Source organism: Amblyomma mixtum, chromosome 5, assembly GCF_055824585.1.
Source record: "Amblyomma mixtum isolate Tamu chromosome 5, ASM5582458v1, whole genome shotgun sequence".
In the NCBI taxonomy this organism is placed as follows: Eukaryota; Metazoa; Arthropoda; class Arachnida; order Ixodida; family Ixodidae; genus Amblyomma; species Amblyomma mixtum.
The window spans coordinates 141,913,841-141,928,914 of NC_143016.1; the positions used below are offsets into that span (position 1 = coordinate 141,913,841).

A 15,074-nucleotide genomic window follows, 5' to 3' on the forward strand; every position below is an offset into this window, starting at 1 on the left:
GTTCCACTCTTACAGGCGAAGCTTAACATGTTAACCACACATCAGTAACACACGCAGACAGCCAATGGACGCGTCATTCGCTGGCAGCACTTGATTCATCATTCACAACCACATTCTTAACGTACGCTCCCTTGCCGCACATGCCAAGGACGTACACCACGATCACATTCTGCGCCATTCCTCTGTACTTTGCTTTGCTGAAACCTGGATGGATCCCGAAGAGCCTCTCGAAATCATACATTTCCTATACTGCTGTGGTGCTCGCAGAGACCACAACAGAGCGGCGGGAGTCGCTATCTACTTGCGCACAGGTCTCTCTGCAATACCAGTCGAAATGTTTCGCACGTCACATGAAGTTGGCGAACTGTGCGCCGCAAAGTTGCCCAACGGCTTGCTGGTAGTAGCTGCCTACTTCGCCCCTACCGCACTCACGAAAGACGTCGTGCACTTCCTGCAACTCGCATTAACCGTCCATCGATCCACACCGATGTTAGTAGTGGGGGACTTTAATGTTGACATAAAGACTAACGGCAATTTCCTAACACTTATGCGGGAGAACATCCCGTTCCTCTCGCTCGTAACGCGTCACGGCTGTGACAACCTCGCGAGGCACTTGTATAGATCTCGTCTTTGAGAATCAAGCATTGGTGTACCAAGTCGAACATATATCAGTCTATTTCTCCGACCACAAAGCTTCCTTCATGACTGTCAAGAACTGTTAGTGGAGTCTTTGTTAAAGGAATACGTGTGAAAAAAAAAAAAAATCTGTGATAGCGCATACATGTGTTGCTCGATTTCTTTGCCTCAATCTATCGAAAAGGTGAAACAGCTTATTTGCTGCGCTCAAATTTTGCATTAGGAAGTAACGTAATCGTCGGTAATTTTTTTGTCTCTACTGTTGTACGCGTTCCTAGTGTGTGTTTTCCTGGGTGTTTTCGTTTCTTTTATTGCCTCCTTTCCTTTAAAATATAAACACGGCTTCGTTTTGTTTTGATTGGTTTGTTTGTTTTCTTCGAACCTGCACGCGAAAGCGTTCCCCTCCAGCAGTCGGGGACGCATCTAACCGATTCGCGACGCCTTCATGGCAGACGAACCTCGAGGACTTGAATCCCTGCTTGATGGGGGAGTCCGAGGCATGGAATGCGTTACTCAGCGCTCTCCACCAGATGTCACGCGTGGTTCAGCACGTCAGGCACGGTTGGGTACATCAAAGTTTGGTTTGGTTTATTGAGGTTTAACGTCCCAAAGCAACTAAGGCTATGAGGGACGCCGTAGTGAAGGGCTTCGGAAATTTCGACCACCTGGGGTTCTTTAACGTGCACTGACATCGCACAGTACACGGGCCTCTAGAATTTCGCCTTCTACATCAAAGTAGGCGACTGCAGTGGACGTCGGTAGTAGCCCCAAAGCGGAGCATTCGCTTGCCAGACACTTCAGCTTCTTTATAAGGCGAGCTCGCGCCCATTCCACGCTATCGTGTTGCCAGGAGAACGATGATGACGAATGGACGGTGTCATGAAGCGTCTGGCAAGTGAATGCTCCGCTTTTGGGCTGCTACCGACGTCCACTGCAGTCGCCCACTTTGACGTACCAAACCGTGCCTGACGTACTGAACCACTCGTGACACCTGGTGGAGGTGCTGGGTACGTCAAAGTAGGCGACTGCAGTGGACGTCGGTAAAAGCTCAAAACCGGAGCATTCACTTGGCAGACACTTATGCTTCTTTCTTTTTAAGGCGAGCTCCCGCGCATTCCGCGCTGTCGTGTTACCAAGAGAGCGATGACGACGAACGGATGGCGCCAATATATTAACTTCCTATAAGAGCAGGGGCGCATCGATTAACCGCAGCACCTCGGCGCCAGGATTTGCCTGACAACTCCCAGCTGTCGATGAATGTAAAATATGACCATTTTCATGTGTACGGGCATTAACTCATTTACGCTATCGCGTAATATACAAACTTCCTGTAAGAGCAGGGGCGCATCGCTTAGCTGGAGCACCGCGCCGTTAGGAGTGGCATGACAACTTCCAGTGTTCTCTGAATGTAAAGAATGACCATTTCCGTGTGTATAGGCATTAACTCTCTAAGGCTATCGCGTTATATACTAACCTCTCAGCAGAGCAGTGCCGCAACGCTTAACCGCACCACCTCGGCGCCAAGAATGGCCTGAAAATTCCGAGCGGTCTATGAATGTATAGAATGACCATTTCCGTGTGTATAGGCATTAACCATTTAAGGCTATCGCAGTATATACTAACCTCTCAGCAGAGCAGTGCCGCAACGCTTAACCGCAGCACCTAGGCGCCAAGAATGGCCTGAAAATTCCGAGCGGTCTATGAATGTAAAGAATGACCATTTCCGTGTGTATAGGCATTAACTCTTTAAGGCTATCCTGTTATATACTAACCTCCCAGCAGAGCAGTGCCGCAACGCTTAAGCGCAGCACGTCGGCGCCAAGAATGGCATGAAAATTCCGAGCGGTCTGTGAATGTAAAGAATGACCATTTCCGTATGTATAGGCATTAACTCTTTAAGGCTATCGGGTTATATGCTAACCTCTCAGCAGAGCAGTCCCGCAACGCTTAAGCGCAGCACTTCGGCGCCAGGAATGGCCTGAAAATTCCGAGCGCTCTATGAATGTAAAGAATGACCATTTCCGTGTGTATAGGCATTAACTCTTTAAGGCTATCGCGTTATATACTAATCTCTCAGCAGAGCAGTGCCGCAACGCTTAACCGCAGCACCTCGGCGCCAGGAAAGGCCTGAAAATTCCGAGCGGTCTATGAATGTAAAGAATGACCATTTCCGTGCGTATAGGCATTAGCTCTTTAAGGCTATCCCGTTATATACTAACCTCCCAGCAGAGCAGTGCAGCAACGCTTAACCGCAGCACCTCGGCGCCAAGAATGGCATGAAAATTTCGAGCGGTCTATGAATGTAAACAATTACCATTTCCGTGTGTATAGGCACTAACTCTTTAAGGGTATCCCGTTATATACTAACCTCCCAGCACAGCAGTGGCGCATCGCTTAACCGCAGCACCTTGGCGCCAGGAATGATTCACAACTCCCAGCAGTCTATGAATGTAAAGAATTACCATTTCCGTATGTACGGACATTAACTCATTAATGTTATGGCGTCATACACTAACTTCCTATAAGAGCAGTGGCTCATCGCTTAACCGGAGCACCTCGGCGCCAGGAATGACCTGACAACTGCCAGCGTTCTATGAATGTAAAGAATGACCATTTCCGTGTGTACGGGCATGCACTCATTAAGGCTATCGCGTCATATACTAAATTCCTATCACAGCAGTGGCGCAACGCTTAACGGCAGCACCTCGGCACCAGGAGTGGCCTGACAACTCCCAGAGGTCTGTGAATCTAAAGAATGACCATTTCCTTGTGTATGGGCATTAACTCATTAAGTCTATTCGCCTCATATACTAACTTCCTTTAAGAGCAGTGACTCATCGCTTAACCAGAGCACCGCGGCGCCCGGAGTGGCATGACAACTCCCAGCGTTCTCCTAATGTAAAGAAAGACCATTTCCGTGTGTATGGGCATTAACTCTTTAAGGGTATCACGTCATATTCTAATCTCCTATCAGAGCAGTGGCGCAACGCTTAACCGCAGCACTTCGGCGCCATGAATGCCCTCACAACTCCCAGCGGTCTATGAATGTAAAGAATGACCATTTCCATGTGTATGGGCATTAACGCATTAAGTCTATCGCGTCATATTGCAGCCTATTCAAAAATTACAGCCTATTGAAATACAAGTGGGGACAAATTTAGAACGAATTCTCCACGGAACGAAAGGTGCACATCTGGCGAGGATGGGAGCCATGATTAGAACGTGCAGTAAAAAAAAACAACTGCATAAAATTGCTGAAGTACCAAGCGATGTTCAAAATTCAAAAAGAAATTTCTGTTCCGAGAAGTTCGAGCGCAAAACGGTTGAGCCTCGAAAATTAAACAAAATACATACTTGGCGCTCCTTACCAAATATTTCACTGTACAACGGGACCAAGACCAGCCAGCAATGTATATTGAGGCGTGACGACGAAATAGCCGACGTGTGCACTTGCACAGCTGACCTGCCGTATAATGGTCCGACAGAACGATAGTTCAGGCAGATCGGCTACGCTGCGCTTAACGCGTCGCAACAAGCTGGCTCTTAAGGGGCTTCACACAACTGCTGACATGTTATTGTCTCCGGCTATATTGCGTTCATAAAAAAGGTCATTCCATGACTTCTACAAAACTCAGCGCTGTGTCCATATGCTCTATAAAATGCACAAAATAAAATCCTTCTTTCGACTGTGAACTGCAGCATTTCGTTTGACATATACGCTGAGAGAGAGGCCAGGGTGCTAAACAGGTGTTGATAGAAGCTCGGTTTGAATAGTGGAATCATGCGAGTAATTTTTTTTGTCCCTTGATATCGATGTACCAAGCTGGTTAGCCTCGTTACCAATATTTGAGAGTGCTGGCTGTTCAAGTTGTGAAATGATGTTTTACTTGGTGACGAGGTTTTTGACGCGAACCGATTCTTAATCTCTTTGTTTTGCTTTTTCGAAGAAGCCCGATATTATTATCAGTGGTGTTCTGCATTTGGCAACTTTATTCGTTACAATCGTTCTTTTACAATGAGAAATTAAATGAATGTATTCTGTGTGTAACTCCACGTTCACACCTTCTTGACCACTTCAAAAAAAGTTTAGTCGCTCAAGCTTTTTGTGGTCGTTCTTGTTGGCGAAAATAAGTAGTTAAAGAGTCTACCGCAGGTGTACCTAGCTGCGATATTACATGACAGATGCTCATCACATGGTTAAGATGTCGATAGGTGATAAGGCTTGGGTGATGACTCGATTGCAAACTTGAAGGTTGAGGGGACACTCAGTGTGGGAATATTGTCTGGCACGTGGCTCCAATCATTGGCACAGCGGATAAAAAATCAATTTTGGTATGTGACTGTGCGTGTGCGGGAGGGGGTGGATACATAGCATTCGAGTGGGTGTGAAGGGCATAGCGGTTGGGAGATTTGATATTCTTGTTAGGTGGTGGCAATGGCTGATGAAATCTGTGAAAAAGGTGAAGTCGGGCTCTTAAAATACAGAATGCGTGTCGTGTAAATTAAACTATGCTTTTATTGCTGCAATACTGCTACTGTGAGAGCAACAAGATAGAATAAGTATAGTGACGAGGTTCGTCTAGTGTTTTGATTAGGTCAGCATGATGACAGTCAAAAATAGTGTTACATAATTTAGTTCAGGGCAGATGAGGGTCTTGTATGCAAACTTTTACCAGAAGGTGGAGCATGCGCCTGATGGCGAGGCGGGTAGCCCCAGTGATCGGTTCGCCACTGTTATAATAAGGGCTGGTGGTATGGAATCAGTATTTTACAGTCTCCTAAGACATGCAATGTAATTAGAATAGTGTAACTGTAAGAGTCAAGGCTGGTTGTAAAAACTTCTGCCTCAATACTCACGACTACGCGAACTGTGGTTTCTTGCTATCTTTATTCCTGTTAGGGAAAAATTTCGCTGACTAACATGTAGTCCTTTCATGCTAGTTGTGATTCCTCTCATACAAATGGGGATCTTGAGGGTTGGACAAATCACTCAAACAAGCCTAGAAACAAGCCACGCAGAAATATTCCAGATCGGTCCGCTCAGAAAACCCGGACTTCTATATTGTCCGTATCTCGAATTGAAGGAAACAACTGCTACACACTCCTCGCACCCTGCGCATCAACATTCGGCTTGCCGAGTGCGTTAGCCATTTGAAGCTATAGGTCAAAGGACACATCGCTACCTTCGCCATAACTCACTGAAACAAATTGGTAATGGCATCGAAGGCATCCTCAACCAAAATCCCTCATAGCCTGAGCCGCTTTGGACGTTAAAAAGTAAAAAGCTAAACTCACTTCATCAAAACTGAACCCTTAACTCCTTGGTCACCAACCGGTTCCTGTTCCTACCTCTGAGAAATTACAGTTTCCACTAGGCACTGCCGCATCAGCAACCAAGCTCCGCGACACGCATGTTCCTTCCTTGCATTTCCTGCCCTCCCAAACAGGCTCTCCCACTGCAGGCCTCAATGAGCAGACCATCCCCTGAACCTCGAATAAGCACTGGCTCAACAAAGGCGGAAGTATGCCACAGGCGAGTATCGTAATACGTACACACTTTCTCGCAACTTCCGCGGCCGGGACAAAGAACACATTCTGAACATCATGAAGTCCCATTTGGAGGACGGCACCCTTCCAGAGCCTTAGAAACAGACCCATATAACGCTCCTCCTGAAAGCGATAAAAAAACAACCGCTCAAAGTTTCTGTGCAATCTTCATAGCTTCCTGCGTGGGAAAGAGCATGGAGCGTATGGCTACCAATCGAATTAAGGCGCATCTAGACGTACGGATTCCATTCCTCCTCAATAAGAGGGCCTCTTAAAGGTTATGCGCGCCAAATACCTCTTCTTCCTCTCATGAAGGAATTTTATCCTCCTCCAGTTTAGCGGCATTAAAGCAATAGTTGCCCTCGATATACGAAATGCATCTGATAACCTCGCCCACCATTGGCTCAACCTGTTTCAAGTCTAAGGTGTACAGATACCTTACTGAATTTCGGCGTAACCACACGGCCAGGCTCCTTCTCCTCGACTTTGTCTTTAATTCCTTCCTCCTCATTCGGGGCACTCTACAAGGTGTTATTTTTTCACCCACCGTTTTAAGCGTGGGTACGGCTTCTGTATCCCATATTCTTGCATCTCTCCTAAACATCAATCATCCTTTCTACACCAGACCTTCTGTGCACTTGTTGTTCTACTTAGGAAATCCACGACAGCTACAAGCAAGGCACCATTGTAGTCCCTTCTTAACTGTGCGTAGTAGGCCTGTGTCCCGCGGACAACCGATCCGAAATATTCCTCTTCGGAGAATTCCAGTAATAACGCCAATATATTCACCGTAACTCTCTCACAATGTCCGGTCGCCAAATCTTTCTAACACCCTCCCATCAGATTCAAGGATTTCAACCTCATGGATGATCTAAATAAGTCAATATTACTGCCACCAGCAAAGTTTGTCATCAGCTAACTCGTCATACTCGCCGCAGACTCATAAGCACCGCGGGCGTCGCGAGAGGCAAGTCAGGCAACTAGTTCACATGGTCACCCTTCTCAATTTAGTTCCATATCTTAGGCCGTAGAGACCTCATAAAACAGCAGTAAAACAACATATGGCCCCTCATTCCAGCATCTTACCGGGACACCGGATGCTTGAAAAAGTTGCATTTAATCCGATCGACCTCCACGTCATAGCGGGTCCTTCCCCGCACATGCATAACCTCCGCATAGCTCCCATTCCAAAACACGTTCCGACCGATTGCGTAGATACGCAGTTGGCGTCCCCCACCAAACTCATCCCCATGATTCAACCATCATCTACATAGAGGCCTCAAGAGGTGGGATCAGAGCTGCTACATGCTCCGTTGCGTATGACAGCCGGATCGTCCCATACAGGCGCTGTCCGACGCGGCTTATATCCCAGCCGCGGCCTTGAAATTTCGGTGGAGACGAAATTCTAGAGGCCCGTGTACTGTGCGATGTCAGTGTGCGTTAAGGAATCCCAGGTGGTCAGAATTTCCGGAGTCCTTCACTACGGTGTCCCTCATAGTATGAGTCGCTTTAGGACGTTAAACCCCAACAAGCCAATAAACCAACTGATCATGCTCCTACCGCTGTCCTACAAAAGGTTCCCAGTAATTGCCAGTATGCAGAACCTCCTCAAGCACCCCTAACCCCCCGGCTATAAAATACATTCTTAAAATAAAAGAGCGCAAAGAGGCCAAGGACAAAGATATAATAGGCATCTCAAGCGCTGCTCTTTCAAGACCGTTAGCTCTTACTACTCCAAGGGCCTGTATGTCTGTAATGAAGGTAAAATTGACCAATATAGTTACAATGTGACCACACTACATCAGATAGCAACAATGGGTGCGTAGCACCTATATATATATATATATATATAGGTTGCGAAAGCGTGAAGTACTAGACTGCTTATAAGAATATATAGCGAAATATACGCTTCGTTAAAGGAAACATATTTATTCAACTCGACGTTTCGATCGGAAGACCGAAGAAGATCGGTCTTCCGATCGAAACGTCGAGTTGAATAAATGTTTCCTTTAACGAAGCGTATACTGCGCAATATATATATACAGTATAGACGCTGTCGAAATTAGACCTTTCGGCCCCTAACCCGCGCATACAGAGGACATTCTGACGACCATTACGGCCGTACCGTTTGTCACAGGGCGTTCCGGATGTTGTGAAACGATTCGCCGAGTGGTGATGCACACTTTTATAAATTTATTAGCAGGTATCCCCACGAATTATACCGAATATAGCGAAGTTGGCTGTAAATCGCAATAGCGCAAAATGAATGAGGTATATGTCACTTTTTGCGTCTCAGAAGGGGTGCTTCCGGAAAGGAAACATTCGCAGATGTTTGGATTTCGTCTCCTCCACGTTTGCTGAGCACAAAGATGTAGACACAAAGCTTCCGTAGCTAACCCCTTAAGTCAAACACTGAGTCAGTGTTGGTGGAGAATTTTTTTCGTCATTCGCCTCTTTACGCTTTATAATCTGTGAGCAATGAGAGGACCATCGCCTCGTAAAAATAGCAGTCTGATGAAGCCGCGGTCGTGGAAAGTGAACAGCAGGTTACGAGCGGAGACGCACGTGAGATGGTAAGGCCTGGAGCGCAACTGCTAAGGAGAGGAGAGAGAAGAGGGGGATTGCGGCGGCCAATCAGATAAGAGGAGTGAGTGAAGATGGAGAGCAACAAAACTTACCGGCGGCGTGCTGGGTGGGCACGCACCGGCGCGATGCTCGAATCGATTTAACACATGTTCCATCGGTGCGAGGCGTCTCAGGCTTCCGACAGCCTGCTCAGGCGCGCTGCTGACGTCGATTTTATCCACCTTGTTGCGGCGCGAAGCACAATAAAATAACAAAAGCGGCAGCTGCTTGCTCATTTCTGCGTTGCTTCTAAATGTGATCAGAAACGCGTTTACAGCTGCCCTCCACTAGAGTCTGCTACGACTGTACTTCTTCGATGCAGAGCCGAAGTCAGTCTAAAGTAAAAGGGACGTAGGTGTCTTTGAACTATGCCACTTTGAATCACCATTGAAGGAAAGGTTTTGACACGTGGACTGTGTCCTCCCGATTAGCGATGAATCCGCAGCTATGCATGCAGGCCCCTTGCTCAGTCCGGAGTCCAAACCCATCGACGCAAGTGCCTCGGTAAACGTTTAGCCCCCACCAATTATTCTGTACCCATATGCAAATAAGGACATTGTGCATTCACTTTAATTCCTCCACAGAATCGGTCACCGCATGTGCAGACTCAAGGCCGTCTTGTTTTGTCCCGCTATGGTTGCACTCGCACTGGCACTCCACCGAATGTGGCACAATGAACGCAGCGTCCTTAACGTTGCAACAGTTACCACCACAGAGGAGTTTGCCGCCGCGCTAGCTGTGTGCGACTCCTGTATCAGAGTAGTCGTTAGCGACTCCCATCCCAACAAGCCATTCGTAACATGAATGCAGGTCGTATCTCCAGACAGGCACACTCTACCGTCTGATTTCTCCCTTTACCGTCTACAGCTCGTCTTCTCTTACGGGCCTTAGTCCATGCGGAGCTCAGCAGGAACGCACATGGGCATGCTCTATCCCGAGAACTCAAATTTTGGGCGGAGCTTTCCTGAGACTGCCGCTTCCTCTGACACTCCCCTAGGCACTCATGCACTCTGTTACGTACGCGTACACACTTCAGCATTATCGGCTCGAGCGCTGTCTATACCCCCCAACACACAGGGAATTCTCCGGGCGTGACGCCGACCTGCCCAAACGCAAAGCTATATAGCAGTCTTTCCCCAGTCCTTCGTACCGAACAAGTCTGGACAAAAGCCTTTTTGAACAGGAAGCCGGTTATGAACGCAGTTTTTTTTGTATAATATAGGATTTCGCTATAACAATAATCTTTCTGGGAATCACCGACGGCAGTCTGGTATTTCTCTTATATTAATGTGTTTGCTATCGCCAGAAGCGTTTCCGATTCGTTTTCAGTGGCAGTCAAATTTGCGCTGCGGTCGATAGAAATGCTTGAAAAAAAAATTTGCAACATATCACAAGAATGGACAACTGCCTTCAATATTCCCATAACGGTATATTACAATTTTTCTATTTCCAAAGCTTTTTCTACGACACCTTGGCACTTTGACAGAACGATCGCAGGATCTCAATTGTGCCAACACTTTTTCATCTCTGCCCAAATTGCACTCTAACATTTATTCACTGGCATTCGTATGAACTCATCCAGGCTCCGCTTCGCTTGCCAAAGCTCATATCAAATAACAATATGTATCGGGTGTTTCAGCGGAGACTTTCGAAAATTTTAAACAATAGGCTTTTTCGGGTAAAAATATGTCGTTTGCGGCATGGTGCTTCGCCATGTTTGCGGGAACCAGAACCCCGATGAATCGTTTTAAGTAGTAAGCTGGTTTACTGACTTTAATAACTAACATTTTAACTATTAGAGTTACGAGACTAGTTGCAATTAGAGACTTGTAGCCAGTGGTTAGTAATAGTCATATCAGTTTTTGAGACCTCCGAAACGCGATAACCGCCGTCCCTGTAGCTCCAAAAAAATCTGGCTGTTTCGGGCGAAAAAGATGGACTTTCGATGTCATGCGGGCATAGCAAACCCTCCAGTGCACGTAACTAGTCGAAAAAGCCAAATTCTGTCCAGCCAGAGCCTTCACGCGTAATCGAGTTTTCGCAATTCTAGAAACTGATATGGCTAACACTAACCACTGGCTACAAATATCTAATTACAACTACAGGCCTAACTCACTCTACTAGCTAAAAAGTTAATTATTAAAAATTATTTAACCAGCTACCACTTAAGACGACACACCGGTTTTGTAGTGTACGCCAACACTGGTAATAGTATGCCGCAAAAACCATATATTTACCTCAAAAAGCCGATTCTTTAAAATTTTGAAAGTGTTCGCTTAAACACCCGGTATATTCATTCCCACATGCGTTCACTCATTGAGATCTAGACTCACAAACTTATCCGCTGTCATTCATATCTATACGCACAGTAAAATTTGCCACGTGCGTTTTCTTGCGGAACAAGTTACACGATGCGACATTTAGTAAAATGGCTTCATCTTCTCTTCTCGTCTTGCTTCACATATGCGCAGAGTCTGCGGGGATTCAGTAACCAGCCGCGTCGGGTCTTCACGTTGCCGTACATTCGGGGCTGCGCCGCGCTATTGGGCCAATTGCTTCCATGTTAGGGCACCGGTTTGGCGTGTCTTCCACGAGTACTGCTAATCCTGCGCACCTGCGCTAATATGCCTGATGCGTAGATGGTGAATAGTTACTAATCATTTACCGTTGACCTGAGTAGAGATGCCGATTTTACACAATTGGTGCTCGAAATGATCTGTGCAGGAGGATGTGCACAAATTAATGCACAGCGCCACATGGCCATTCTTCTCTATTGCTAATGAGTAACTAACTATGCGTCAACCTTTCTATCCCCGTTCAGCATAAAGTGTTTTTTTTTAACACTGTATATCGGACAAGTGAATGATTTTGCCTTTTTTGCGTTAAGATACCTTCGAACTCATTTTTGGTAAGTGCGTACGCGCTGAAAACGAGGTCATATTATACAGTTCCATTTGCTCAATTCTATTTTATTTTTTCAACCCTCGGTGCCAATTAGATAATAGGGGTTCTAACGACTAAGTGGCATACCTTCAGCCAAAGAATAATCATCAACAGAATCAGCAGGGCGAAATTGTTACTTATGCTACACATTCTTTGGCTGGGAAAATGGACTAGAACAGTTGTTGCATTAGACGGACTGATCTCTCCCCTAAAAGCAATTGAATAGCTTTGGAAGATGGTTGGTTGGTTTATGGGGTTTACCTTCCCAAAGCGACAAAGGCTATGAGAGACGCCGTAGTGGAGGGCTCCGAAAATTTCGACCACTTGGGGTTCTTTAACGTGCACTGACATCGCACAGTACACGGGCCTCTAGAATTTATCCTCCAAAGAAATTGAACCGCCGCGGCCGGGTTCGAACCCGCGTCTTTCGGGTCAGCAGCCGAGCACCATAACCACTGAGCCACCGCGCAAGATTCAAAGTCTTCGGCAAGGAGCGAACGGTTAGTAACACGTCACAGACCCAGGCTGTCAGATGCATGACTACCCTTCCCTTGTCTATGCACAGGGGAAGCAACTAGCGTATTGTTACGCCGCGCTGCGGCGCTGTCGCACTGCAGTGCAGTGGAAAGAAGAAGAAGAACTCGGTGTGCGCGAGACCGTGGTGGAGCCCGCCTGACGCTGAGCGTCCAGTGACGTCCACGATGCCGACTTGTAAATAAACCCGTTCCCGTCCTCGCAACTTCGTGACACTTGGTGGAGGTGGGGTTTTGACGTCCTGGACCCTATCTCCGTTCGCAGCAGCCGACGCTTGGCCGGGCTACCACCCGCATTTCCCATTATGGCTACCCGCAACGGCACCAATCCACCACCTGCCAGCACCTCTGAGCCGGGTCTACAAACCAGCCGGGACAGCTCCGAACAGGTCAGGTTCTGGCCGCCTCAGCGCGAGCCCCGCATGTTTTCTGGCGCAGCGGACGAGGACGTCGAGGAGAGGCTCAAGCACTACCAGCGTGTGAGCAAATACAACCGCTGGGACAAGTCGATGCAGCTCATGAACGTTGTTTTCTTTCTTGCGGGAACGACACTTTTATGGTTCGAGAACCATGAGGACGCACTAGCTACATGGGACAGTTTTGTCGACGAGCTCAAGGCGTGTTTCGGTGACACGATATCGAAAAAAAAGAAAGCCGAACAAACACTTGCCCAACGAGCTCAACGACCTAACGAGACTTGTACAATGTACATTGAGGAAGTCCTAAAGCTGTGCTCCACTGTAAATCGCATCATGACTGAAGACGACAAAGTCGGCCACCTCTTAAAGGGTATTGCTGAAGACCTCTATCATTTCCTGATAACGAAGGACGACCTCGCCACTTCGTCTGACGTCATTCGTCATTGCCGAACGTTTGAGGCCCTAAAGACTCGCCGCATTTCCCACAAGTTTGGCCGTCTTTCCAACGTTCCCATCGTCGCCAGCGTGGACTTTGCAGGCAGTGACGACCTTGCTTCAATCGTCCGACGCATCGTCCAAGAAGAGCTGAGCCAGCAATTTCAACGCCCCGCCGCTGATCCCGTATACAACGCATGCTCGCTCCAGCCTGCACTCCCTGAACCACAAGTCAACTGGGCCAGACAGGCCTACCCTGGTCCACGCACTAATACCGACCAAGGTCGCGTCTCTGCACCTCCAACGCACCAGTCCTACCCCCGCTCTGAGGAAGAGCACTATTCTGCGCCTCGGAACTCCTACCCCCCTCCGAGCGACTGCCCCGGTACTTACGCTCCACGTGCGGCCCCAGTTTGGTACCGTTGTGGTCGTCCTGGGCATATTTCCCTTTACTGTCGGCGTCGCGACCAACCACCCCGCTTCACACAATCGTCGGCCCGGCCGTCCCTGGCTTTCCGTGGCCCCCAGTCCTGGAACCCTCCTCGTGACTGGCAGCCACGCCAAGACCGACTCTTCCGCCCCAATTCTCCCGTTTCCGACCGCAGCCTCACACCACCGCCTTCGCGACGTGGCCGTTCACCATCGCCTCGTCGTCGTTCTTCCCCACCACCGCCGGAAAACTAGCTCCTGCTGCCGATAGAGGTGAGGTCGCGGAACGGTCGTCATCAACAATTCCTCTGCCGGTCATCATGTTGAAGAACAAAGTGTCTGTGTGTGTTGGTGGCTTAAACACTCTTGCATTAGTGGACACCGGTGCCGCTGTGTCGGTGATGAGCTTTTCTTTCAAAAAGCGCCTTGGACGCAAAGTGATGTTTGCATGGGACCAGAGTGCCAGTTTTCGTGGTGTTGGGGGTGAAACTTTGCGCCCAGTTGGCATCTGCTTCGTATCAGTCACCATTGCTGGAGAGAAGTTTCGAGCAAAATTTGTCGTATTACCCCATGCGACGCATGATGTCATATTAGGTATTGATTTTTTACGTAAATGCGGGGCCACTTTGCATTGCGGAGCAGGAGAAATTTCTCTCCAGCGCAATATGCTATCTACTTTTGTGCAGGATTCATCCGACTGCAGTGATGGTGTCTTTAGTGTCACGCAAGATGTGCGTTTGCCAGCCATGGCAGCAATGTTCGTCTCTGTTCGCTCTTCGGACAACCGCAAAGGCACCTTCCATTTGCTTGTTGAGCCAGATGTGCACAACGCCGCGAAACAGAATGTCTGGTGCCCCGGGCCATTGTTGCCGTCGTCGACGGTAGCGCACAACTATGGACAGTGAGTGCTTCGTCGGAACCTGTTTTGATCCCATCGGGGCTTAAACTCGCTCGGTTTCATGCTTACGACATTCTTACTATCCAATCTGTGTCTGAGTGCGAGCCTTCCAGTCGAGCAGAAGACTTTTCCGTCAATATCATGCGCATGATCAGCAAGTCGCTTCCGTCGTCCGAACGGCTTGCTTTACAGACTGTTCTTACCCAGTATGCGTCGGTATTTGACTTCGCTCAGCCAGCCAATCCACCTTCGCTGCCAGTTTCTCGCACGCAGCATCACATCAACACCGGTACCGCTCATCCGATCAGACAGAAGCCTTATCGTGTGTCCCAGGCTGAACGGAAGCTAATCAACGAGCAAGTGCAGAATATGCTACAGAAAGGCGTCATCCGGGAGTCGTCAAGTCCATGGGCTGCTCCTGTTATACTGGTACGCAAGAAGGATAATTCCTGGCGTTTTTGCGTAGACTATCGTCGGTTAAATGCTGTGACGAAGAAGGACGTCTACCCGCTCCCGCGTATTGATGATGCCATGGACAGTCTTCAATCTGCGTCGTACTTCTCGTCGGTTGACCTGCGCTCTGGATATTGGCAGATCCCCATGCATCCG

At 48.1% G+C, this 15,074-nt stretch overlaps 1 long non-coding RNA gene across 2 annotated transcripts in view; it reads right to left on the minus strand.

Moving 5' to 3' along the window:
- LOC149343928 (uncharacterized) overlaps positions 1–4,187 on the minus strand; it is a 56,821-nt gene extending 52,634 nt beyond the window's left edge. For both annotated transcript variants that reach the window (XR_016282742.1, XR_016282743.1), the window contains exon 1: positions 4,005–4,187. This is a non-coding gene — a long non-coding RNA (uncharacterized LOC149343928). The remainder of the gene's footprint in view (positions 1–4,004) is intronic.
- Positions 4,188–15,074: the final 10,887 nt, after the last annotated feature.